At 49.5% G+C, this 23,433-nt stretch overlaps 1 protein-coding gene and 1 non-coding gene across 2 annotated transcripts in view; one reads left to right on the top strand and one right to left on the bottom strand.

Annotated features, from left to right (window-relative positions):
• Positions 1–22,512, bottom strand: part of JADE2 (jade family PHD finger 2) — an 87,564-nt gene extending 65,052 nt beyond the window's left edge. The window contains exon 1 of the mRNA XM_058441215.1: positions 22,370–22,512. The gene's annotated coding sequence lies outside the window, so the exon portion shown is untranslated. The remainder of the gene's footprint in view (positions 1–22,369) is intronic.
• LOC116471995 (U6 spliceosomal RNA) lies at positions 14,370–14,476 on the top strand. The gene has a single exon (XR_004248923.1). It is a non-coding gene; the product is annotated as a U6 spliceosomal RNA (small nuclear RNA).
• Positions 22,513–23,433: the final 921 nt, after the last annotated feature.

Below are 23,433 nucleotides of genomic sequence, written 5' to 3'. Positions count from 1 at the left end.
GATGGTGATTCATATGAGATGGGGTTTGGGGTGGGGGAGAAGTGGAGGTGGGAAGATATAGGGGGAGTCAAAGTAAGACAGATGGATGGTGTCTGCCTGGTTTATAGCATGCAGTGGGGTATGAAGCATGATGCTAACCCCTGGGGGCTCCTTCTGAGGAGGGAACTGCCCTTTGTTCCAGAAACTACATTTGTGAGCTGCTTGAAGTGAAGGTGAGACCCTGCAGTTGCCTCACCTTGGAAGGAGATGAGAGCATGCAGCTCTAAATCCAGGAACTCTCCCCCACCCCCTGCTGTGAGACCCTCTGATGTGGGCACAAGGATGGCAGTTTAAGAACAGCCATTACAGCATTGTTTGTAACAGTGAAAATGTGGAAACAGCCTGAATGTCCATTCACTGAAGGACTAACTAAATAATGCACAGTGCAAATAGAACAAAGCAGCCAGCTGGGCATGGTGGCTCACGCCTGTAATCCCAGCACTTAGGAGGCTGAGGTGGATGGATCGCCTGCGCCCAGGAGTTTGAGACCAGCCTGGGCAACGTAATGAAACCCTGGCTCTATAAAAAAAATACAAAAAATTAGGCCGGGGGCGGTGGTTCATGCCTGTAATCCCAGCACTTTGGGAGGCCGAGGTGGGCGGATCACCTGAGGTCAGGAGTTCAAGACCAGCCTGACCAACATGGTGAAACCCCGTCTCTACTAAAAATACAAAATTAGCTGGGTGTGGTGGCACATGCCTGTAATCCCAGCTACTCAGGAGGCTGAGGCAGGAGAATTGCTTGAACCTGGGAGGCGGAGGTTGCAGTGAGCCAATATTGCGCCATTGCACTCCAGCCTGGGCAAGAAGAGCGAAACACCATCAAAAAAAAAAAAAAAAAAATTATCTGGGCGTGGTGGTGTGCACTTGTAGTCTTAGCTACTTGGGAGGCTGAAGTGGGAGGATTACTGGAGCCCAAGACTGCAGTGAGTCGTGATTGCACCACTACACTCTGGCCTGAGCAATAGAGTGAGACCCTGTCTCAAAAAAAAAAAAAAAAAGAAAGAAAGAAAGGAAGAAAGGAAGAAAGAAAGAAAGAAAAGAAAAAAGAACAAGAAAGCCAAAGAAGTGGCATCGTGCAGTTTTGTATGCCTGGTGTATAAAGAACATTAAGAAAAGTGTTGGCTGGGCGCTGTGGCTCACGCCTGTAATCCCAGCACTTTGGGAGGCGTAGGCGGGTGGATCACGAGGTCAGGAGATCGAGACCATCCTGGCTAACATGGTGAAACCCCGTCTCTACTAAAAACACAAAAAATTAGCCAGGTGTGGTGGCAGGGGCCTGTAGTCCCAGCTACTCGGGAGGCTGAGGCAGCAGAATGGTGTGAACCCGGAAGGCGGAGCTTGCAGTGAGCCGAGATCGGGCCACTGCATTCCAGCCTGGGCGACACAGCAAGACTCTGTCTCAAAAAAAAAGAGAAGTGTCAATTGACAGACAACTTTCAGGGTAATATGTGCAGTATGATCCCACTCACAGTAAAAAAAAAAAAAAAAAAAAAAGCAAACAAAACAAAACAAACAAAAAAAACCCCTACAAAATGAAAGTTTACATTTTTATCTGAACACACACAGAGACATAAACATATACATTTTTGTACGGGAAAAAAAGGTCTGGAAATGTATGTACCGAATTCATGAATTTGCTTGTACTGGAGTATGTAGGGAGCAAGACTGGGAAGGGGGGAAAGGCAGGGGCAGGAGCTGTGGAGATGGAGGGGAGGAGTCAACCTTGCCCTTATTGGGGGAACCCAAGAAGCCCTCTGCATTTGGGCAATGCTGGTTGCCCCGCAGGTGCTTGGAATCCACCCAAGGACAGAAACATCATTGGTGTGGTGAGGACACGCTTCTCCTGGCAGGAAGGGGCAAGAAACCTGCCCCCTAGGCTAGCCTCTGGGCTGCCCTCTGTGTGGCCTGGGGCCTGTTTGGCTCTCTCTGGGTCCCAGGATTAGGGTCTCTCTGGGCTGTTTCAGCTGGACCAGTCTCAGATCCTAAATGCATTCCAGAGCCTTCTCATGGATGTTGGGCTCCAGCAGGGGCACAGAAAAGCCTCACTAGGCCTTTGGCCTGCTGAGACCTGGGTGGGCAGCCTGGGGCTGGAAGCTGTGTGGGAAGAAAGTTTCTGAGCGGCATGGCCTCCAGGAGGTGCTCCCTCCTCCAGCAGGTGGAGTGCCCTTTCTTCCCAACAAATTCAATCTGACAATACCTGGCCCAGCCTGGCTCCTGAGACAGCAGAGTGGGGACAACTCATTACCTGGTGGATTCTAAACAGTTCATGAGAACTCACTGAGTTGGGGCTCTGGGCTGGCCTCAAGGGAAGTGGAGATTGCCTGAGGCCAGGGCTTGGGCTCTAGGCCTGCAGGGAAGCTGGTGCTAGCTGTGCTCAGGGACAGATCTGTGCTGCAGACGCAGTAGCTCTGGGCCAAGCACTGGGCTGGCTTCAGGCCACAGAGATGTGTTACATGAGGTCCCTGCCCTGAGGATACCACAGGATGGGGGAGGGGCAGACACTAGATTCTAACAGGGTCAAGTATGTGGACAGATCAAGGTTCAGAGTGGGGCGAGAAGCAGCAAGGCCAGCTGGCCCTGAGATGTCTCACCCCAGTCAAGGCTTCATTAATGGTGTCCTGGCCTTGATCTGCCTCCCACTGCTGGGAATGTCTCCAGGGTACAAGGTGGCTGCCTTGGGAGCCTCCTTCAGGCACTAGTGAGCAAGCTGTTCTTCCCTCAGGGCCTTGGGCACAGTGACTTGTGAAGCTGGGGTGGCCCTGGGTACTGTGATTGCTGGATATTCTAGGACCTGTGGCTCTGGCACACAGCGAGCTGCCTCCAAATATGCTGGATCTCCATCCCGCGCACTGGAGAAGAGACTTGGACACAAATTGGCACTGGATGCCCATGTGAGGGAGATGCTTGGAAATAAGGAAATTCTTGTTGAGTTGATCCCCAGCTAGGCCAGCTCTAGGCAGATTATCTACCTAATGCAGCTCCTCTAGGAGAGTGCTACAGAAAGAAGAAACCTACGTTATCTGGCATCCAGGTTGGGCAGGAGAGGCAGATTCCTGGGGGGGCAAAGGGGCTGCCCTAGAGAGCGTCTACCACTGGACGTCTAGCTCCCTTGCCTCCCGGATCCTCAACTGCCCTCGGAGCTCAAGGAAAGGCAAGCAGATCCTAGGTGTTCAGTCCTCTGGCTGATCAGACTAGGAGGGCACACCTAAGGAGAAGCAGACACCATCTTTGCCCCAGAAGACCTCACAGCCCAGGTGGGGAGGTGAGATTCCTAGGCTGGAAACAAGATGAGGTAGGACATGACTCAGTGCTGAAGTGTTTGCTTTGGCCCTTTGTGTGAGTGAGGGGCGGAGGAAGCCAGGAAGGAGCTGCTAGTGTGGGGGCAGAAGGAAGAGAGAAGGTGCATTTGTGTGTACCCACATGCGTGTGTGTGTGTGTGTGTGTGTGTGTGTGTGTGTGTATGTGTGGTGTGTCGTGTGTCTGCATGTGTCACATCTGAGGTCATATCTCTGGATTCCCCCACCTTCTGTGCTATTTGCCCAGACAACCTAAAAATAATTTCCATTTAACTTTAGGATTCGTTATTTGATGCACTAGATGCTTGCCCAGCAGATATACTTTTCCACCCACACTTTATGTAAGATCAACATCAAGTTAAAATGAGTCTGCATTATTTATGCATATACAAGGAGGCTAGTAGGCAAAAGGCAGACTAGAACAGCCTGAATTTCACTAGAAAGTTTATATAAAAATGGTCCCTGGCCAGGGCCAGTGGCTCATGCCTATAATCCTAACACTTCGGGAGGCCAAGGGAGGAGGATTGCTTGAGTCTAGGTGCTTGAGACCAACATGGGCAACATAGCGAGACCTTGTCTCTTAAAAAATACAAAAATTAGCTGGGCACGGTGGCACTCACTTATAGTCCTAGATACTCTGGAGGCTGAGGTGGGAGGATCGCTTGAGCCTGGGAGATTGAGGCTGCAGTGAACTGTGATCACACCACTGCACTCCAGCCTGTGTGACAGAGCAAGACCCCCATCTCAAAAAAAAAAAAAAATTCCAAGGTGGATGACAAAATTGGACAGTGTGCATGGATTGGTGATCATAGCATTGATGGGGATGATGGTAAGATGAAAAAGGACCCTCTGTGGCTACTGGGAGTGTCAGCCCCTTATTTCACCCACACATGACATAGCAATGGGCACATGGCCAGCACTCAGTGGATATTTACTGAACTTACATCTATCGATCTTTTCAATAGACATTGAGAAAAAATGTCCACATCTGTACAACATCTGCAAAGATGGAGCTAGATGATTGATAATTCATCATGGACAGAGGATAACTAAATGATAGATCGAGTTTAACGTCTAGTTTATTAGACAGATGGCTGAGGGGTGATGCTGTTATCAGAGTGAAAGATCAAAGCCACTGAGGAATGATAGATTGATAAATAACTTATTGAAGCTTGATAAAGGGGTAGGAAGAAAGATAAATTGTGGTCAATAGATCCATGGTCAGGTTCAAATAAATAGGTAGATAGGTAAACAGAAATGTAGCAATAGAGCAAGAGAGACAGACAAGAGGGTGAGAGAGATACTGTGGTAGGCACAATAATGCCCATCCCTAAAGATGTCTGCACTGCACTCCCCAGAGTCTGTGAATACGTTCCCTGACATGGCAGAAGGCACTTTGCAGATATGATTAAATTAAGGGCCTTGAGAGGGAGGGATTATCCTGGATTGTCCAGTGGGCCCCGTCTAATCGCATGTCCTATCACTGAACTCTCTTTCACTGTGCTGCAGCCTCCCCTGTGCTCTTTTCAGTTCTTGATCATGCCAAGCTCGTTCCTGCCTCAGGGCCTTTGTACTCGCTGTTGTCTCTGTCCACTCCTTTTCGTCACTCAAATCTCACTCAGTTCGCCTCCTTGCTTCTAGATTTTTGTCCTGAAGCCTTGAGTACACTCTGTTCCTGGGGACTGGGTTGGGGTAATGGGATGTCCAAGCTCCTTGCCTGTGCTGGCTGGCATTGTCCCCAGTCCCAAGTCCTGCCCAAGGTTGTGGGATGGAGCAGTGTGCATGAGTCATCAAGCCACAGACACAGTCCCCTTGTTGGAGGGACCTGAGCAATTACGTTGTGGCTAACTCCAAGGGCTAATGGCTCAATTGAAAGGGAAGGTTAAGAATTTCCCCAAGTTCCTCAGACTCATATGGCACCAAGAGGGAACTGGAGAGTGGTGGAGCTGGGAATGGTCTGTGTGGAAGATGCTGTGACCTCTCTGAGCACTGCCATGTCCCTAGCCTGAGCTGAGCCAGGCTGTGAAGGAGTAGATGACACATCCCAGTCTCATAGGGGCCCATCACCCTTCGAGCATTCCTTTATTGACCCCACATCTAAGGAGCACCTATTCTGTACCAGGCATCATGCTGCCCTAGCACAGGTCAGGCCTGCCCTGAAGGAGCCTGCAGTCTAGCCAGGGAGATAGGTTGGCCAGCAAACCTTACAGGTCTGCTGAATAAGTGTCCAGAATTGGGGGCACACAGAGGGGGAGCCCGAGCAGGTGATGGGGCTCGAAGGCAGTGAGAGACCAGCTGTAGGGATGAGAGAAGGGCATGCTGGGCAGCAGGAGCAGCCTGGCTGGGTCAGGTTCCTGGGCTGCTGTAACAAAGTGCCACAGGCGAGGCGGCTTACGGCAGCAGACACTTATTCCTACTGTTCCGGAGAATAGACATCCCAAATTGAGGTGTTGCTAAAGCTGTGCTCCCTCCAAGGTCTTTAGTGGGGGATCCTGCCTTGCCTCTTCCAGCTTTTGGCAGTCCTTGGCATTCCTTGGCTTTTGGACGCATAACTCTGGTCTCTGCCTTCATTTTCACCTGGCTGCCTTCCCTATAGTGTCTTGCTCTGTGGTCCAGGCTCAAGTGCGCTGGCATGACCATGGCTTACTGCAGCTTCGACCTTCTGGGCTCAAGTTGATTCTCCTGCCTCAGTCTCCCAAGGAGCTGGGACTACAGGCACAGGCCACCATGCCCAGCTGATTTTTTAAAAATTTTTTGTGGAGACAGGGTCTCCCTATGTTGCCCAGGCTGGTATTGAACTCCTGGGCTCAAGCAATCCTCGTGCCTCAGCCTCCCAAAGTGCTGGGATTATAGGCGTGAGCCACCGCACTTGGCCCTCTTTTTAAAAAAGTAAAAATAAAAATAAAAATGTTTTATTGCTGCATAATAGTTGTACCTATTTTGGGGGTACAGGTGATATTTGGACACATGTATACAATGCATAAAACCAAATCAAGATAGTTGGGATACCCATCACCTCAACAACTTTCCCTCTTCTAAGGACACCAGCCATACCAGAGTGGGGCCCACTCTAATGACCTTATTTTAACACTATTAAATCTGCAAAAACCCTGTTTCCAAATACAGTCACCTTTACAAATATAGGAGGTTAGGATTTCAATGTATATTTTTGTTTTGTTTTGTTTTTTGTTTTTTGTTTTTTTTTGTTTTTTTGAGATGGAGTTTTGCTCTTGTTGCCCAGGCTGGAGCACAAATGGCACGATCTCGGCTCATCGCAACCTCTGCCTCCTGGGTTCAAGCGATTCTCCTGCCTCAGCCTCCCGATGAGCTGGGATTACAGGCATGCGCCACCACGCCCAGCTAATTTTGTATTTTTAGTAGAGACGGGGTTTCTCCACGTTGGTCAGGCTGGTTTCGAACTCCCAACCTCAGGTGATCCACCTGCCTCGGCCTCCCAAAGTGCTGGGATTATAGGCATGAGCCACCGTGCCCGGCCCAATGTACATCTTTGTGTGCATGGCATGGAGACACAATTCAACCATAAGCATGGGCAAAGTCTTGGAAGGGTATGGAGCTCAGGGCAGAGCTCTACACCGTTTGCCACCTCACTACCCACAGCCTTTCTACACATTTCCCCTGGTGACTCACCAGTCCTTACACCTGCCCGGCATGCCTCACCTCCAGACTCTCGCTCCCACAGCCCCCGTGTCTGTCTCAATTGCTTTCTTTCTCAATTACCAGGCCCATCTCTTCAGGGAGCTCTCTCTGACTTGGAAGTGCCAGTCCCTTCCTCTGTGTTTTTTTTTTCTTTTTCCTTTTTTGAGACAGGGTCTCTTTCTGTCACTCAGGCTGGAGTGCATTGGCATGATCATGGCTCATTCCAGCCTCAACCTCCTGGGCGCAAGCGATCCTCCCGCCTCAGCCTCCCAAACTGTTAAGATTACAGGTGCAAGCCACCACACCAGGCCTCTTTCTCTGATTTCTGAGACTTTCACAGTCTGAGGGTTCATTTAGTCTACAACACAGTGCCCAGGTGGGCATCTTTTTACCTGCCCCCTTCAGCTTCCTCCCTGCTCCATGCCAAGCCCAGGATCAGGGAACAAGAGACTTTGAGTCCAGCCGGATGCCATGGCTCATGACTGTAATCCCAGCACTTTGGGAGGCTGAAGTGGGTGGATTGCTTTAGCTCAGTTCAAGCCCAAGAGACCTTGAATCCAGCCTCTCAGCCATTTCCAAATTTCCTCTGCACCCTCCCTGCCCAAGTTTCTCAGCTGTGCTTGGGTGTCGCCATGACCAGGGCATCTGGGCCACACTGTGCCTCCCAGGAGCTCCCTCCCACCGCTTGGAGCCCCATGGAGTCCACTTGGCTTCCCAGTGACTATGGCTGCAGTGGAGCATGACCCACACCTGAGGCCATCTGAGGGACTTGCAAATGGCTCCCTAGCCCAAGGGTCTCCTTTACCCACCTGCCACATGCCAGAAATTCCACCATTAGCAGTCTGACAGCATCCACCCCTGATAAAGACAGATGCCCCAAGGAGAGACTCTGCCGCTAGTCGCTAGTCGCTGGGCCAGGACTTGCTGCCAAGAGCCTGACAGCCTGTCGCTTGGTGACATCTCACTCAAGTCCTTCAGGAAACTTGCACCCCAAAGGCAGGAGGGGGCTGAAGGAGATGGGGCTCCTCTGCAGAGCTTTGTCCAGAGGCAGCAGGCTGAGAGGTGGGGGAATCTAAGGCAGCCCAATGGCCCCACCCTTCCCAGGGGAGAGGCGCTCAGGCCCCACAAGCTCAGCCTCTTCCTGTCTCCCCACACCCCCTTTATTCCTGCACCTCCCTGGCTGGAGAACCGCCCCCTCCACACATTCCCAGCAGCTGGGCAGTTAGTGACCTTTGGACTGGGAAAGCACTGGAGGCTCCTGGGCCCCACACCCTGGCTGGCATTCACCGGGAGCAGGGAGAGTCCCAGAACTGTCACTCTCAGGCAAGTCCAGTCCCTGGTGTCCTCAACTAGCCAGTCCTGTTCTCCCCTTTCTTCCATGGGGAGGAGCTGGGTGCAGGGAAGAGGGCTGGGCCAGTCCTGGCCTGAGGGACTGTGCTGCCACTTGCCCTCAGCCCCACAGGTGCCCCTGGAGTCTGTGCAGAGGCCCTGGGCAGAAGCGCTGGGGGTGCTCCTACTTTCCTGCCAGAGGGACTGGAGGATAGGATGAGGAAGTGCGCTCAGTGCAAGACCCCGAGAGTCCCAACAAGACTCATTTAGGAGGGTGAGCTAGCCCTGTCTAATAAGGAACTATTTCAGGTTTGCAGTAATCAAGTCTAGCTCGGGGCTGCCCCAAATAGTCAGATAATGGAAGCCAAATGTCTGCAACCATGATTTGGCTCCTGGGCCTAGCTGTCCAGTGCAGACCCAGTGAGGGGCCTCAGCCCTGCACCCAGCTTCCAGGCCCCCACCTCTACCTCAAGATGTCAGTGCAGGCCTGGTCCTAGTAGGTCCTCTGGCTAATGAAGCCTCCTGGAGCCCATAGCCCTACCAATTCCAGTTAGAGCCCACATAGCAGACAGAAAAAGATGCTTTTTTTTTTTTTGAAATGGAGTTTCCCTCTGTTTCCCAGGCTGGAGTGCAATGGTGCGATTTCAGCTCACTGCAACCTCCGCCTCCTGGGTTCAGGTGATTCTCCTGCCTCAGCCTCCCAAGGCTGGGGGGTTTCGCGGGCGCCCCCCCCCCCCCGTTTTTTTTTTTTTTTTTTTTTTTTTTTTTTTTTAGTAGAGACGAGGTTTCACTGTGTTGGCCAGGGTAGTTTCGAACTCCTGACCTCAAGTGATCCACCTGCCTCAGCCTCCCAAAGTTCTGGGATTACAGGTGTAAGCCACCATGCCCAGCACAAGATGCTTTTTCTTTTTTCTTTTTTTAAGACTGTGTCTCGCACTGTCACCCAGGCTGGAATGCAGTGGCACGATCTCGGCTCACTGCAACCTCTGCCTCCCAAGTTCAAGCGATTCTCCTGCCTCAGCCCCGCAAGTAGCTGGGATTACAGGCATGTGCCACCACACGCGGCTAGTTTTTTGTATTTTTAGTAGAAAAGGGGTTTCACTCTGTTGGCCAGACCGATCTCACTCCTGACCTCGTGATCCGCCCACCTCGGCTTCCCAAAGTGCTGCTGGGATTTCAGGAGTGAGCCACCATGCCCAGCCTACAAGATGCTTTTTAAATTGAGGGCTTCATGAAGAATTTCATGGTTCCCCAGAAAGTGTAAGGAATGTTTAGGGTTTAGCTAAGCCTGGCTTTGAACTTGATGCTAATGGGGGAGAAGGCATCTTTAGACCTGACCTGAATCCAAGTCAGGGGTCCAGTCAGTTGCGCAGCACAGCTGGGTTGGCCTCTTTTCTCAGAGACATCTATCGGCTGTGTTACTGAGGACAGCAAGTTGAGGGTTGCCCCCACCCCAGGAGCACAGCCCATCAGTGGCCCTATTGGCCCTTCATAGGCGTAGTCCTCTGCTAAGGATGGTCAAACTCTGCCAAGCTCCCATTGTCCCCTCCCTCATAGGGGAAGAGGGACATTATGCATGGTGCAGCATGGGGCTTGTGGTCCTCTGTCTGAACCTTGAGCATGGCACCCATGCTGGGTTGGGGAGGTACATACAGAGACACCCAGGGGCATCCTTGGAGAAGGGCTGTCTTTGCTCGGAAAGTAAATGCTCATTTCTGCTCTGTAGCAAAATCCTGCTATGTATCCAATTTCCTCCTCAAGCCCTTGACAGATTCTCCAAATGGTCTCGAGGGGTTCAGGGTTCAGACTGTGGGTAGTCTGGGGTTTGCTGTGCTTAGGGACTGTGTGCTCATGATCCCTGGTCTAGGAACATGGTCTCTAAGCCTAGCAAACCCCAGACTTCTTAGTATTCTCTGGATGTCCCTATGCAGCACCAGGAAGAAAGAACACTTTCTCCCCCCACCCTACTCTAGACTTCTCTGCCAGTATCATCCCTCCCTTGCTACCTGTGGGCTTCCTGAGCCCTCAACCCTCAAAGCCACAGTCTAACACAGTTCGAGTTAATGCCAACTGCACCACATGGTAGCTGGGTGACCTTGGGCAAGGTACTTATCCTCTCTGGGCTTCATTTGCCTTTCCTATAAAATGGAAACGATGATAATCCTTAACTGAAAGAGTCATTGTGAGGATCAAATGAGATCATTCAAGGGCTGGCACATCGTGAGTGCTTAATAGATAACAGGTGGTATGGTTATCATTGTTATCTGTGGATAACCGTCTTTAACCTGGACCTACTTTTCTGCCCCTCTCCTCCATCTCCCTAAATCCAGACTTGTCATCTTCCTAAAGCCCCTGTGGCCAGAACTGGGGTGGCTGGTCAGGTCCTTCTCCCAGGCAGGCAGGAGGCAGGGAAGTGTGTCTGAGCAGCCTGCATCCCTGGTAGAGAAGATAAAATGAGTCTTCGGAAGCCAGGGTGCTCCCACTTTGGTCATCATTCATTCTCTTAATTTAAGAGGATTTCAAGAATCAGCATTTCTGTGGTAGAAGCCAAAGCCAAAATACAGAGAGGGCGAGAGAGTCATTGAAGGCTACAAAGCAAGTCCAGGCCAGAGCGGGGTGAGAGTCTTGGTCAACCTGACATCCAGCGCTCCTCCCCATCTGACTCAACAGCTCTCATTTCTCCAGAAGCCTCATTCTGAAGCTTTCCTGTTCAGAGAAAGCAGCAAACAAAGCGCAGAGCCGGCCCCCTGGGCCTGGAGCCCTGAGCTCCCCGGGCAGACCCACAGGCTGACGGAGACGTTACCGGAGTTGATGATTCAACTTCCTGCCTTTTGAGAGCTCCCAGACCACAGAGGTTTTCTTGCATGGAGGAGGGGGCATCTCCCTGCAGAGGACCAGCCCCAATGGGACAAGGCCCTACCACAAACCACAAGGACAAGGCAGTGCCTGGAGGGGGCCCTGGGGGCCACACCTGAACCCTGGCCAGCTGGCTCCTGAAGCCTGGCCCTCTCTGGGTTAATGATTACTACCTAGGATGACCAACTGTTCTGTACTGGTTTGCCTGGGACTGTACTGGTTTTAGCACCAAAAAATCTAAAGCCTAGGAAACCCCCATTCCTGAGCAAACCAAACAGTTCGCCATTCATACCACCCATATGGTAGGACCGGACTTACAGCCTCAGTGATTATGGGGAATCTGAGCCCCAGGATAGCACATTCTAGAACAGAGAATTGGCCAACTGTGGCCTGAAGGCCAACTCTGGCCTACTACCCATTTTTATACAGCCCATGAGCTAAGAATAGTTTTTACTTTTTTTTTTTTTTGAGATGGAGTCTCACTCTGTCGCCCAGGCTGGAGTGCAGTGGCACAATCGTGGCTCACTGCAGCCTCCACCTCCTGGGTTCAAGCGATTCTCCTGCCTCAGCCTCCCGAGTAGCTGGGATTACAGGCATGGACCAAGATGTCTGGCTAATTTTTGTATTTTTAGTAGAGGCAGGATTTCACCATGTTGGCCAGGCTGGTCTCGAACTCCTGACCTCAAGGGATCCACCTGCCTCGGCCTCCCAAAATGTTGAGATTACAGGCGTGAGCCATCGCGCTCAGCCAGATGTGTAAAAATTATGTGAAATTCAAATTTCAGCATCCATAAGTAAAGGAATACAGCCACGCCTGTTCATTTACATGTTTCCTCTGGCAGCTTTCACATTACAAGGCAGAGTTGAGGAGCTGCAGCAGAGAATCTATGGGCCTATGGATTTCAAAGCCAAAAAAATCTACCATCTGACCCTTTACAGAAACAGTTTGCTGACCCCTATTCTAGAGGCACGCAAAGGGTGGGTGGGTGTGAGTAGGCAGTGATGCTTTTGTGAAGAAACTCAGGACTGGGGAAGGAGAGGGAGATTAGAGGAGTGGGCATGATAGCACAACACTAATCCAAGATTCAGCAGATTAGCTGTGAGGCAGGGACTAGGCACCTATGCCTTCTAAGACTCAGTTTGCCCATCCGTACGTCGGGAGAAGGTAGGGCAATAGGAAGGTATGTGCTTCTCTCTGACTTCATGGACTAGTTTTTCAAGCTGCCACTGTCCTCTCCAAGAACTCAGCCACCACCAGGGACTTCTGTGTGGCCTAGGGCAGGTCCTGCCTTCTCTGGGCCTAACCTTGAGGCCTCGCCACCCCACAGAGTAGGTTCTTATCTGGCTTTAAGGCAGACCCAGGACCGGACACTTCATTCCATCTAGACTTTCAACAAGGGTGTGGAAGTACCTACTGTGTGCAAGGCACTCTTAGGGCCCCTGGCATTGAATGGTCCAGTGAATCCCTCTTTGCCTTTCATCCAGACATTTGGGAGACGAGCTCTCCTCCCTGAGACATGGTGCAGGTGGGGCCATTAACTCCTGCCTTCCCACCCCCACTCAGGTGAACATCACTGGAAACTTCTCAAGTGCCAAGCCATGCCCTGAGGGTTGCTGAGCTTGGCCAGCAGGAAGCTGACAATCTGGGAGAGCTCAAACAATGTAGAAAGACTCTGGTAAAACTGGGATCCAATGCCCAGCCTAAAGTGGGCCCAATTCAGCTCCTCCACCCACCCCTGCCTACAGCCTACAATAAGATGCTCTCTCCTTTTTATTCTAGAGGGCTAAGGAAGGGGTTTATCTGAGCAGATCAAGGTTCTCGAAAGGCTTGTGGGGAGCCAACCTCAGCTCAACATAGACAGTAGTCTCTCTGGTCTGCTTAGGCAGGGCTAGGGCCATCCCTTTGCAGGCCTTCTGTGTGCTCAATGACACTCTCAGCCCCTCCTGGGGACACTCATCCTACTAAGCCACCTCCCTCTTTTCCTCTGTCCCCACAGCTCTGGTTGCTGACATCAGGTTTTAGGACTTTGGAAAACCTAGTAACTAAGGATCAGCAGAAGATACCACAGAAAGAGATGCTCAGTTTCCAGGCTCTCCCTGGAATTCTCTCATGCAGTAGCGTCAGCGGGGTTAGCTATTTACTTATTTACTTAGTTATTTATTAGACCGAGTCTCACTCTGTCGCGCAGGCTGGAGTGCAATGGTGCGATCTTGGCTCACTGCAGCCTCCGCTTCCCAGGTTCAAGCAATTCTCCTGCCTCAGGCTCCTGAGTAGCTGGGATTACAGGCACCTGCCACCATGCCTGGCTAATTTTTTTCTATTTTTAGTAGAGACGGAGTTACACCATGTTGGCCAGGCTGGTCTCGAACTCCTGACCTCAGGTGATCCGCCCACCTTGGCCTCTCAAAGTGCTGTGATTACAGACGTAAGCCACCAAGCCTGGCTGTTATTTATTTTTTTAAGTAAACTTTTGTGTTGAAGTATAATATACAGTCATGTGCTGCATAATGATGTTGCAGTCAACAACAGACCAGATTATAATGGAATTGAAAAATTTATATTGTCTAGTGACATCATAGCTGTGGTAATGTCATAGTGCAACACATAACTCACATAGTTGTAGTGATGCTGGTCTAAACAAACCTACTACACTGCAGTCATGCAAAAGTATAGCACATACAATCATGTACAGTACATAATACTTGATAATAAGCGACTATGTTACTGGTTTATTTATTTACTATACCATACTTTTTATCATTATTTTAGGGTATACTCCTACTTATTAAAAAAGTTAATTGGCCAGGCGCGGAGGCTCACACCTGTAATCCCAGCACTTCGGGAGGCCGAGGCGGGCAGATCACTTGACGTCAGGAGCTCGAGACCAGCTGGACCAACATGGTGAAACCCTGTCTCTACTAAAAATACAAAAATTAGCCGGGCGTGCTGGCACATGCCTGTAATCCCAGCTACTCAGGAGGCTGAGGCAGGAAAATCGCTTGAACCCAGGAGGTGGATGTTGCAGTGGGCCGAGATCACACCGCTGCACTCCAGCCTGGGTGACAGGGTGAGACTCTGTCTCAAAAAAAAAAAAAAGAAAGAAAAAGAAAAGGGAAAGGAAAATATTTCTGTACAGCTGTACAATGTGTGTTTTAAGATAAGTGTTTTTACAAAAGTCAAAAAATTAAAGTGCTTACTTCAGCAGCACATATACTAAAATTGGAGCAATACAGAGAAAATTAGCATGGACGCTGTGCAAGGATGACATGCAAATTCATGAAGCATTCCATATTTTTCTAAATGCCCATCAATGATAGACTGGATAAAGAAAATGTGGTACATATACACCATGGAATACTATGCAGCCATAAAAAGGAACAAGATCATGTCCTTTGCAGGGGCATGGATGGAATTGGAAGCCATTATCCTCAGCAAACTAACACGGGAACAGAAAACCAAACACTGCATGTTCTCACTTACAAGTGGGAGCTGAATGATGAGAACACATGGACATATGGAGCGGGGAACAACACACACTCGGGCCTGTTGGGGGGCAGTGGAGGGAGGGAGACCATTAGGAAGAATAGCTAGTGGATGCTGGGCTTAATACCTACGTGATGGGAAGATCTGTGCAGCAAACCACCACGGCACACATTTACCTATATAGCAAACCTGCATGCCCTGCACCTATACCCCCGAACTTACAATTAAGTTGAAGAAGAAAAAAAAAAGTTGAAACAGAATTTAAAAGGTTACAGTAAGCTAAAATTAATTTATTATTGAAGAAAGAAAAATATGTTTTTCGAGACAGGGTCTAGCTCTGCTGCCTAGGCTGGCACAGTCATTGCTCACTGCAGCCTCAAACTCCTGGGCTCAAGCAATCTTCCCACCTCAGACTCCCACCTCAGACTCCCACCTCAGCCTCCCAAGTAGCTGAGCATACTGAGCTATTATTTTTTATTTTTTGTAGTGACAGGGTCTCGTTATGTTTCCCAGGCTGGTCTTGAACTCCTGGCCTCAAGTGATCCTCCCATCTGGATCTCCCAAAATGCTGGGATTTACAGATGTGAGTCACTGCGCCCAGCCTGAAAGAAGAATTTCTTTTATTTTTATTTTTTATTGAGTATGTGGACTTTGTTTATTTGTTTTTGATACAGGGTCTCACTTTGTTGCCCAGGCTGGGGTGCAGTGGTGTGATCACAGCTCGCTGCAGCCTCAACCTCCCAGGCTCAACAGTCCTCCCACCTCAGCCTCCTGAGTAGCTGGGACTACAGGCACGCACCACCAGGCCTGACTAATTTTGGTATTTTTTGTAGAGACAGGGTTTTGCTATGTTGCCCACACTGATCTCAAACTCCCGGGGTCAAGCAGTCCTCCTGCCTCAGCCTCCTGAAGTGCTAGGATTACATCGTAAGCCACCACACTTAGCCTAAGAAAAATTTTTTAAATAAATTTAGTGTAGCCTAAGTGTACAGTGTTTATAAAGTCTATGGTAGTGTACAGCAATGTCCTAGGCCTTCACATTCACTCACTGTTCACTCACCTACTCACCCAGAGCAACCTGCAGTCCTGCAAACTGCATTCATGGTGAGTGCCCTATATCTTTTACACTTTTTTTTTTTTTTTTTTGGAGACAGAATCTCACTCTGTCACCCAGGCTGGAGTGCAATGGCACGATCTTGGCTCACTGCAACCTCCGCCTCCTGGGTTCAAGCAATTCTTCTGCCTCAGCTTCCCAAGTAGCTGGGATTACAGGCACCCGCCATCATGCCCAGCTAATTTTTGTATTTTTATAGAGACAGAGTTTCACCATGTTGGCCAGGCTGGTCTTGAACTCCTGACCTTAGGTTATCCGCCCGCCTTGGCCTCCCCCTCCCAAAGTGCTGGGATTACAGGTGTGAGCCACCATGCCTGGCCTACACTGTATTTTTACAGTACCTTTTCTGTGTTTAGATACACAAATACTTACCATTGTGTTACAATTGCCTACAGTATTCGGTATAGTAACATGCTACAGAAGTTTGTAGTCTAGGAGCAATAGGCCATACCTTACAGCCTGGGTCCATAGTAGGCTGTACCATTGAGGGTTATGTGAGTATACTCTATGATGTTGCCACAATGATAAAATCACCTAACAATACATTTCTCAGAATGTATCCCCATCATTGAGCAATGCAAGGACTGTACCTACAGAAAAGTGCACCAATCATTAGCTAATCACAGCTCCTGTGATCACACCTGAGTAACCATCACCTGTGTAACCAGAAACAGAACATCAAAGCCCCCTCTGCCAAGTCACTGCCACCCCCGAGATAACCAGCATCTCGGCCTCTCACAGCATAGATTAATTTTGCCTATTTGTGAACTTTATGTCAATGGAATCAGATAGTATATACTATTTTTATGTCTGGCTTCTCTTGCTCAATGAGATTTATCTATGTTGTTGAGCATAACATACTTTTCTCAGTCTCAGAGCTATATTTTGTGACTATATCACAATTTATTCATTCCACTGTTGATAGAAATTTGGGTTGTTTCCAGCTTTGACTATTACAAATTGTGCATGTCTTTTGGGACACATATGTATGCCTTTCTGCTAAGAATATGTATTTAAGAATGGAATTGTTAGGCCATACGGTATGCCTATGTTTAACTTTAGAGGCTACTGCTGAACAGTTTTCAGGTTATTTTACCGGGGGTTAATTTTTTTTAACAGCAAAGGCTGAAACTTCAGGTGATGTTTTTAGAACTACTTATATTGGTGGTGAAAGGCAACATCTCAACCTATTTCTCAGGCTGCAAATACTTGCCATGTCGACTCTAAAAGAGGTCCAGAAATGCTGCCCATGGAGCCTCTTCTGAACCCTATTCTTTTTTTTTTTTTTTTTTTTTTTGAGACGGGGTCTCACCCTGTTGCCCAGGCTGGAGCGCAGTGGCACAATCTCGGCTCACTGCAACCTCTGCCTCCCAGGTTCAAAGTGATTCTCCTGCCCCAGCCTCCCGAGTAGCTGGGATTACAGGCGTGCACCACCAAACCCGGCTAATTTTTGTATTTTTGGTAGAGATGGGGTTTCACCATGTTGGCCAGGCTGGTCTGGAACTCCTGACCTCAGGTGATCCGATTACAGGCGTGAGCCACCACGCCCATCCTTTCTGAGCCCTATTCTTAATCTGCTCATCAACTCTGCTGAGCTCTGGCTTATTGAGAGTGTGTGGGGCCTGCAGAGCACATGCAATACCAGGTCCTTTGCCCAAGAGGCAACACTGTCCTCAGTGGGGCCTGCAATTTCACAACCCAAATCAGAACATGGAGTCTGACAACTAAGCAGGATATTTGAAGCTGGGACTATCCTAGGAAGCCAATTTTTCTCATTTTTTTTTTGTTTTTGTTTGTTGAGACAGGGTCTCACTCTATAGCCCAGGCTGGAGTGCAGTGGCGAAATCTCGGCTCACTGCAGCCTCTGCCTCCGGGGCTCAACTGATCTTCTTTTCTCAGCCTCCCAAATAGTTAGGACTGGTCAAGCTGCTCTTGAACTCCGGGACTCAAGCCTGCCTCAGCCTCCTAAGGTACTGAGATTACAGGCATGAGCCACCTCACCTGGCCAGAAAGCCTATTTTTCTTTTTCTTTTTTTTTTGAGATGAAGTCTCGCTTTGTCACCTAGGCTGGAGTGCAACGGCATGATCTTGGCTCACTGCAACCTCCGCCTCCTGGGTTCAAGCGATTCTGCTGTCTCAGCCTCCCGAGTAGCTGGGAACAGGCATGCGCCACCACACCTGGCTAATTTTTTTTTGTAGAGATGGGGTTTCACCATACTTCCCAGGCTGGTCTTGAACTCCTGGATTCAAGCGATCTGCCCACCTTGGCCTCCCAAAGTGCTGGAATTCCAGGCATAAGCCACCTCACCTGGTCGGGAAGCCTATTTTTCTAATAATGGATGAGAACAGTGAGGCTCCAATATGATGCTAACATTATCACATGGTGCTGTAAATATAAACAGTACTTGGGTAAGCATAGGCACAGAGAAAACAATAACAACATAACCCAGCCCCCCTGCGCCTGAACAGACCTCTCTACTTGTGCCAAATTCCTTCCACCTGTGTAACTGACTTAGCTCAGAACTGCTGGGGGATTTGGCAGGCTGTTTTCAGAGAGTGGCAGGGAAAATCCCCATCTGGTCCCTTTCTGAGATGCTTCTAATTCATGGGACCTCATGTCAGTCTCCCTGGCCTAGGTCTTCAACCCCTAGAAGGGACGGAGCTGACTGCATCTCTAGTAGAAACTCGTCTCTGTATTTTCCTTGGGAAAGAGAGTGGCTCCCTTAAGGTTTGGGTAATTATTTCCATCAGTTTGAAGGGCTGGACATTAAGGGCAAGAATCATGGGGCCAGGCGCAGTGGCTCATGCCTGTAATCCCAGGACTTCGGGAGGCTGAGGCGGGTGGATCACGAGGTCAGGAGATCAAGACCATCCTGGCTAACACGGTGAAACCCCATCTCTACTAAAAATGCAAAAAATTAGCCAGGCATGGTGGCAGGTGCCTGTAATCCCAGCTACTCGGGAGGCTGAGGCAGGAGAATGGTGTGAACCCAGGAGGTGGAGCTTTCAGTGAGCCGAGATCGCACCACTGCACTCCAGCCTGGGCGACAGAGCCAGACTCTGTCTCAAGAAAAAAAAAATCATGGTTAGTTTGCTATTCACCGGTGCGAGCAATGAAGTTCAACCAGTACCCATGGCCCCCTTGGGTTCTGGATCATTGTTGTGAGGGACTGGTCTCCCTGGAGACTGTCTTTGAGGAGTCCTAGGCCAAGAATGGGCAGGGGCTCTCAGCTTGAGTGTTACCATGATGCCAAGAAATAGTTATTTCTTTTTTTCTGGTCCTATGCTTACCCAGGAAATATTTCATAATAGACCCAGGTTAGTTTCTTCAGCTCCACGTAGCCAACAAATGTACTTGGCCAGATATCCCTATCAACCGTTGCCGCAGCCATATGATCAGGTTGTTTCCAGGCTGAACCTCCCCAGATTGGCTCCCGTGGGCTTATTCCTGAGCTTTGGTGAGGTTGGGGAATGGTACCAGAGTTCCTTCATCCAGAGACCTGGTCTCTAGATTGCTGCTGAATAGCCCTGGCCACTGGTCAGTTCACCCTCTGTCTTCTCATTTGTATAGTGGGAGTATAGTGGGGGACTTGCCTTACCCTGGGCCTCTGAAGAACTACTGGACCAGAGAGAAGACCCTCTGGTGATTTCATTATGGACATTCCCAAGGACTTGGCTCTAGGCTGGTGCTTTCACAGGGTATGTGGGTGAGAGCCAATTAGAACAATTTTATCTGCAAGTGATATAAAACTCATCCAAATTGGTTTAAGCAAAAGAGACCTATTTATTTGTTGGTTGGTTTTGTTTACATAATGGACATATTCTGGGGCTTCAGGCACGGTTTGATCCAGGGGCTCAAAAATGTCACTGGACCAGGCCATTTTTCACTTCTGCTTTCTTTAGAGTTGGCCTTGTTCTCAGACTCTGGTGGCAAGACAGCTGCCAGCAGCTGCTGACGCTCTCACATCTCCAAGTCCAAGAGAAAGAAGAGCATCTTTTTCTGTCCACTTGAATATCTGATTTTAGCTCTGATTGGACCTCATGGCTTGGCTTGGGTCCCATGCCCATCCCTAAACCAACCACCGTGCAGCTCTGCATGGTGCATAATACACTATACAGCTCTGATTGGCCAGGCTTGATTCACCTGCGACTCTTATGCCAGGGAATTAATTCCACCTGAAGTACATGAGCTGAAAATGACAAGAGTAGTTCCCCAGGTAAAATTGGGGTGCTATTACCAGAAGAGGGGGAGTGGGTACTAAGCAGAGAAATGACAACAGCTATCAACAGGGAACAGTCATGTATGGGCAGGATTCTTCTGGTCTGGGTCTATATAGGTCATCAGTGTACTGATGCACAGGATACAGAGAGCATATGACATACCACCCAACTCCAAGAAAATGTTGGGCTGTCCCAGAAGCCTCCAGATACTGCCTACCCCTCTGAGACCCGGTGTTTCATAGTTAATCACCATGTAATCTGGACACTCTGAATCCACAAGGGTCATCACCCTCTGCCTGGAACAGGGGTCATCTGACCCATGCCTTCTTACTCTCTGAATGTACTGTGTTTTCTTTGAGGGTAAGGACTACAACTTTGCCCTCTTCATATCTGCAGAAATACTTATGAATGAATAATAATCATCTTTGGCAGGTGCGTAGGGCTTGATATTCTCTCTCTTTCTCTTTCTTCTTGTTTTTTTTTTTTGAGACAAAGTCTTCCTCTGTTGCCCAGGCTGGAGTGCAGTGGCATGATCATAGCTCACTGCAACCTCCAATTCCTGGCCTCAAGTGATCCTCCTGCCTCAGCCTCCCAAAGTGCTGGGATTCCAGGTGTGAGCCGTGGCATCCATCCCCCAAGCTTAATATATTCTAAAACCTCTTTAACATCTATATCTTATTTGATTCTTTGTTCTTTCTTTTGGCTACCCAGGATCTGAGCCCTCTTCCTGTGTTGGGAAATTACCTTCACTCTGAGACAGAGCCCATTTCCCTCTGTAGAGGCTGCAAGTACCATGTGCACTCTTTTGCCAGCCTCCCAGTGGCTGGGTAAGGGCACAAGACCTAGGCTGTCACAATCAACCACACAAGCTCCAGACTAACCCAGGAGCTAATGACCCCAGGAAGCAGAGAACACAGAGAACTCTCCTTAATGGTTACTGTGGGTGTAGCAGGCTGGTGTCCTCAGGGTGGTACAGGTGGTGGCACCTGAGGGCACAGACACGGTCCCTGCAGCCTAGCCTGCAGACTCTAGAGCATGGTGTCGGTGATGACCATGATGGCAGTAAGGCCCTGACTAAACCAGTTCTTCAGTGTGATCTGGGGCCTTGCTCATTGCTGTGTAGTCCCTGGGTCTGCTTTTCTGCTCTGTCTAGAGATTCTCTGAGCTGCTCAATATCTTTATTATTTTTCTCCTTAAGTCGATTAGTCAACCTGCTTAAGTTAAGAGCCATTTTCTGTTACTTGCAGTTAGAAATCCTTGAGGTAGGACAACTTTTTTCAGATGAATAAGCTGAGGCTTAGAGACTGGCCCAAGCTCATGCAATGTAATGATTTCTGAGTTAAGACCAGAACCCTGGACTAGGTGGGACAGACCTACAACAGGCAAGTGGGAACCCAGGCAAGGAAGAACTTTCTCACAAGGGGAGCTGCCTCACCAGGTAGGAAGCCCCCTGTTACTGCAGGTGTGCCTGCAGGATCTGGGGAGATTTAAGGGAGAGGCCGCACAGGGTAACTCCAGTTCTCTTCTTCGTCATGGATTACACATGTCACCATTTGCCCAACCCAGATGACTCTTGGTGAACACAGGACTGTAAAGATGACAACACAACCCCTGGTACTGCAACTTCAAGTTCCCACAATCTCTTTGCCAGCGCTCCTATCCTGGCCCATGACATAACTGCTGCGAGTCCTGTGTCCCAGAGCAAAGTCATGGTGTTTATGGGCCTCCGTCACTTTAATGAAAAAGCCCCTACACCAAACAAATACAAGCACAGACATTTGCAACTAATTATGGTATTGCTGATCAGTCAAATTTCATTGCAAATTGCATGTTGAAATTGATAGTGGGCGAGTCATGAATAAACTGGTTGTCTGGAAAATGACACGGGCACACAGGAGTAGATTAATAATTCATTTTAGACTCAGCCAGACACTGAAGAAGAGGAAAAAGCAGATTAACATTGCCCCAAGGTTGCTTGTTTACCCAGGTACCTCCTGCCAATATGCCTGGCTTCTAAGGGAAGCCCGTCCTGCTTTAGGATCCTCCCACTTTGGGAGACCGCAGGATACTGAGTATTCCAGGCTTTAATTCTTGGTTTGTAAAATTGCAGTTTTGAGTGGTGTGGGGAAGGGAAGACTGCCCTACGTTCCCATCCACTGCTGAGAAGCCCACTCAGAAGACGTTTTGGAGCACAGACGCCTCTGGCTGCAGCATATAGCACTCCTGGCCTCCCATTGGTAGTTCCTGGGCCTGGGGGAGTGTAGCCCACCTTAAAAGCCCAGGTGGGTCGCTTAGGTCAGCTATGGCTTCAGAAGAGTGAGCTCAGAAAAGGTGGGTGAGGAGCCAGAGTGGCCTTACAAAGCTCTCTTACCGTTCTCCCCAGCGCGGTCTCGGAAGGCTATGAAGTCCAGAAGAGAGAGAATCCCAGCTGGGTGTGGAGGCTCCAAGATTGATGGGCAATGTCCTCACAATTGGGACCCTCAGCGATGTCCTCCTGGAATGCGTTACTGTGCCACTTCACCTGTGGAGGAAGGCAGAAAGAAGACACAAGGCAGGCAGACTACACAGGTGCCAAGGGGCAGGCACTCGTCCACTTGTGAGGTGCGGAGATGCAGCCACAGTGACCACACCAGGCTGGCTCAGCCAGCCCAGAGTGGAGAGTGAACCACCCAGCCCACAGTGTCCACCGACCCACTGCCCTCACCCTATAGGCCTGTACAGAGGAAAGGTCTTAATTTTACCCTGTAGATTGGGGCTCAGAATTCAAATGTCTACCTGAAAGCGGGCCAGTTATGGACAGCACGGAGTTGGCCAGCTGAAACTGATTGGTAGGGGGCGGCCATGACTCAGCTTCAAGAGACTGGCTAGGAACAACAGGAGTTGGAATTTAGAAAAAGGTTTAGGCCAGGGATATCCAGGTGGAAGTCATCAGCAACTGAACGGCCTTTAAAGCCAGGACCCTGCAGGAGGTGATGAAGGGAGTGAGTATAGACGAGAGACAAGAGGAGGTCCAAGGATTGAGCCTTGGGGGTGAGGGGGTGTCAGCGAGGAGACAGAGAAGAGGCAACTAGAGACATAGGAGGGAAACTTGAGACAGAGATGTGAGCCTGACACCAGGGAGGAGAAGCCTGTTCCACGCTACAGAGGTGCAAGGAAGGTAAGGTCCGATAATTGCCTGCTGCATCTAACATGGAGAGTCCTTGAAAAGGCAGTTCTGCTGTAGTGGTGGTGCCCTGATGGGAGTCGGGGGAGAAAAAGGAAGGAAGGGAGGAGAGGAGTTGAAGGCAGCAAAGAGTGAATTCTTTCTAGGAGTTATGCCTTAAAGAGGAGAGAAGAAATAGGGTCAAGAGGAGGGCTTTCTTTGAGAAGAATTGCAGCTTTTTTGTGTGCTGACGAAAATGATCCTGGAGAGAGGGAAATTTGACGCTGTGGGTG

Source organism: Hylobates moloch, unplaced genomic scaffold, assembly GCF_009828535.3.
Source record: "Hylobates moloch isolate HMO894 unplaced genomic scaffold, HMol_V3 SCAFFOLD_6, whole genome shotgun sequence".
NCBI classification, from domain to species: Eukaryota; Metazoa; Chordata; class Mammalia; order Primates; family Hylobatidae; genus Hylobates; species Hylobates moloch.
This window is presented reverse-complemented; position numbering and strand designations above follow the sequence as displayed.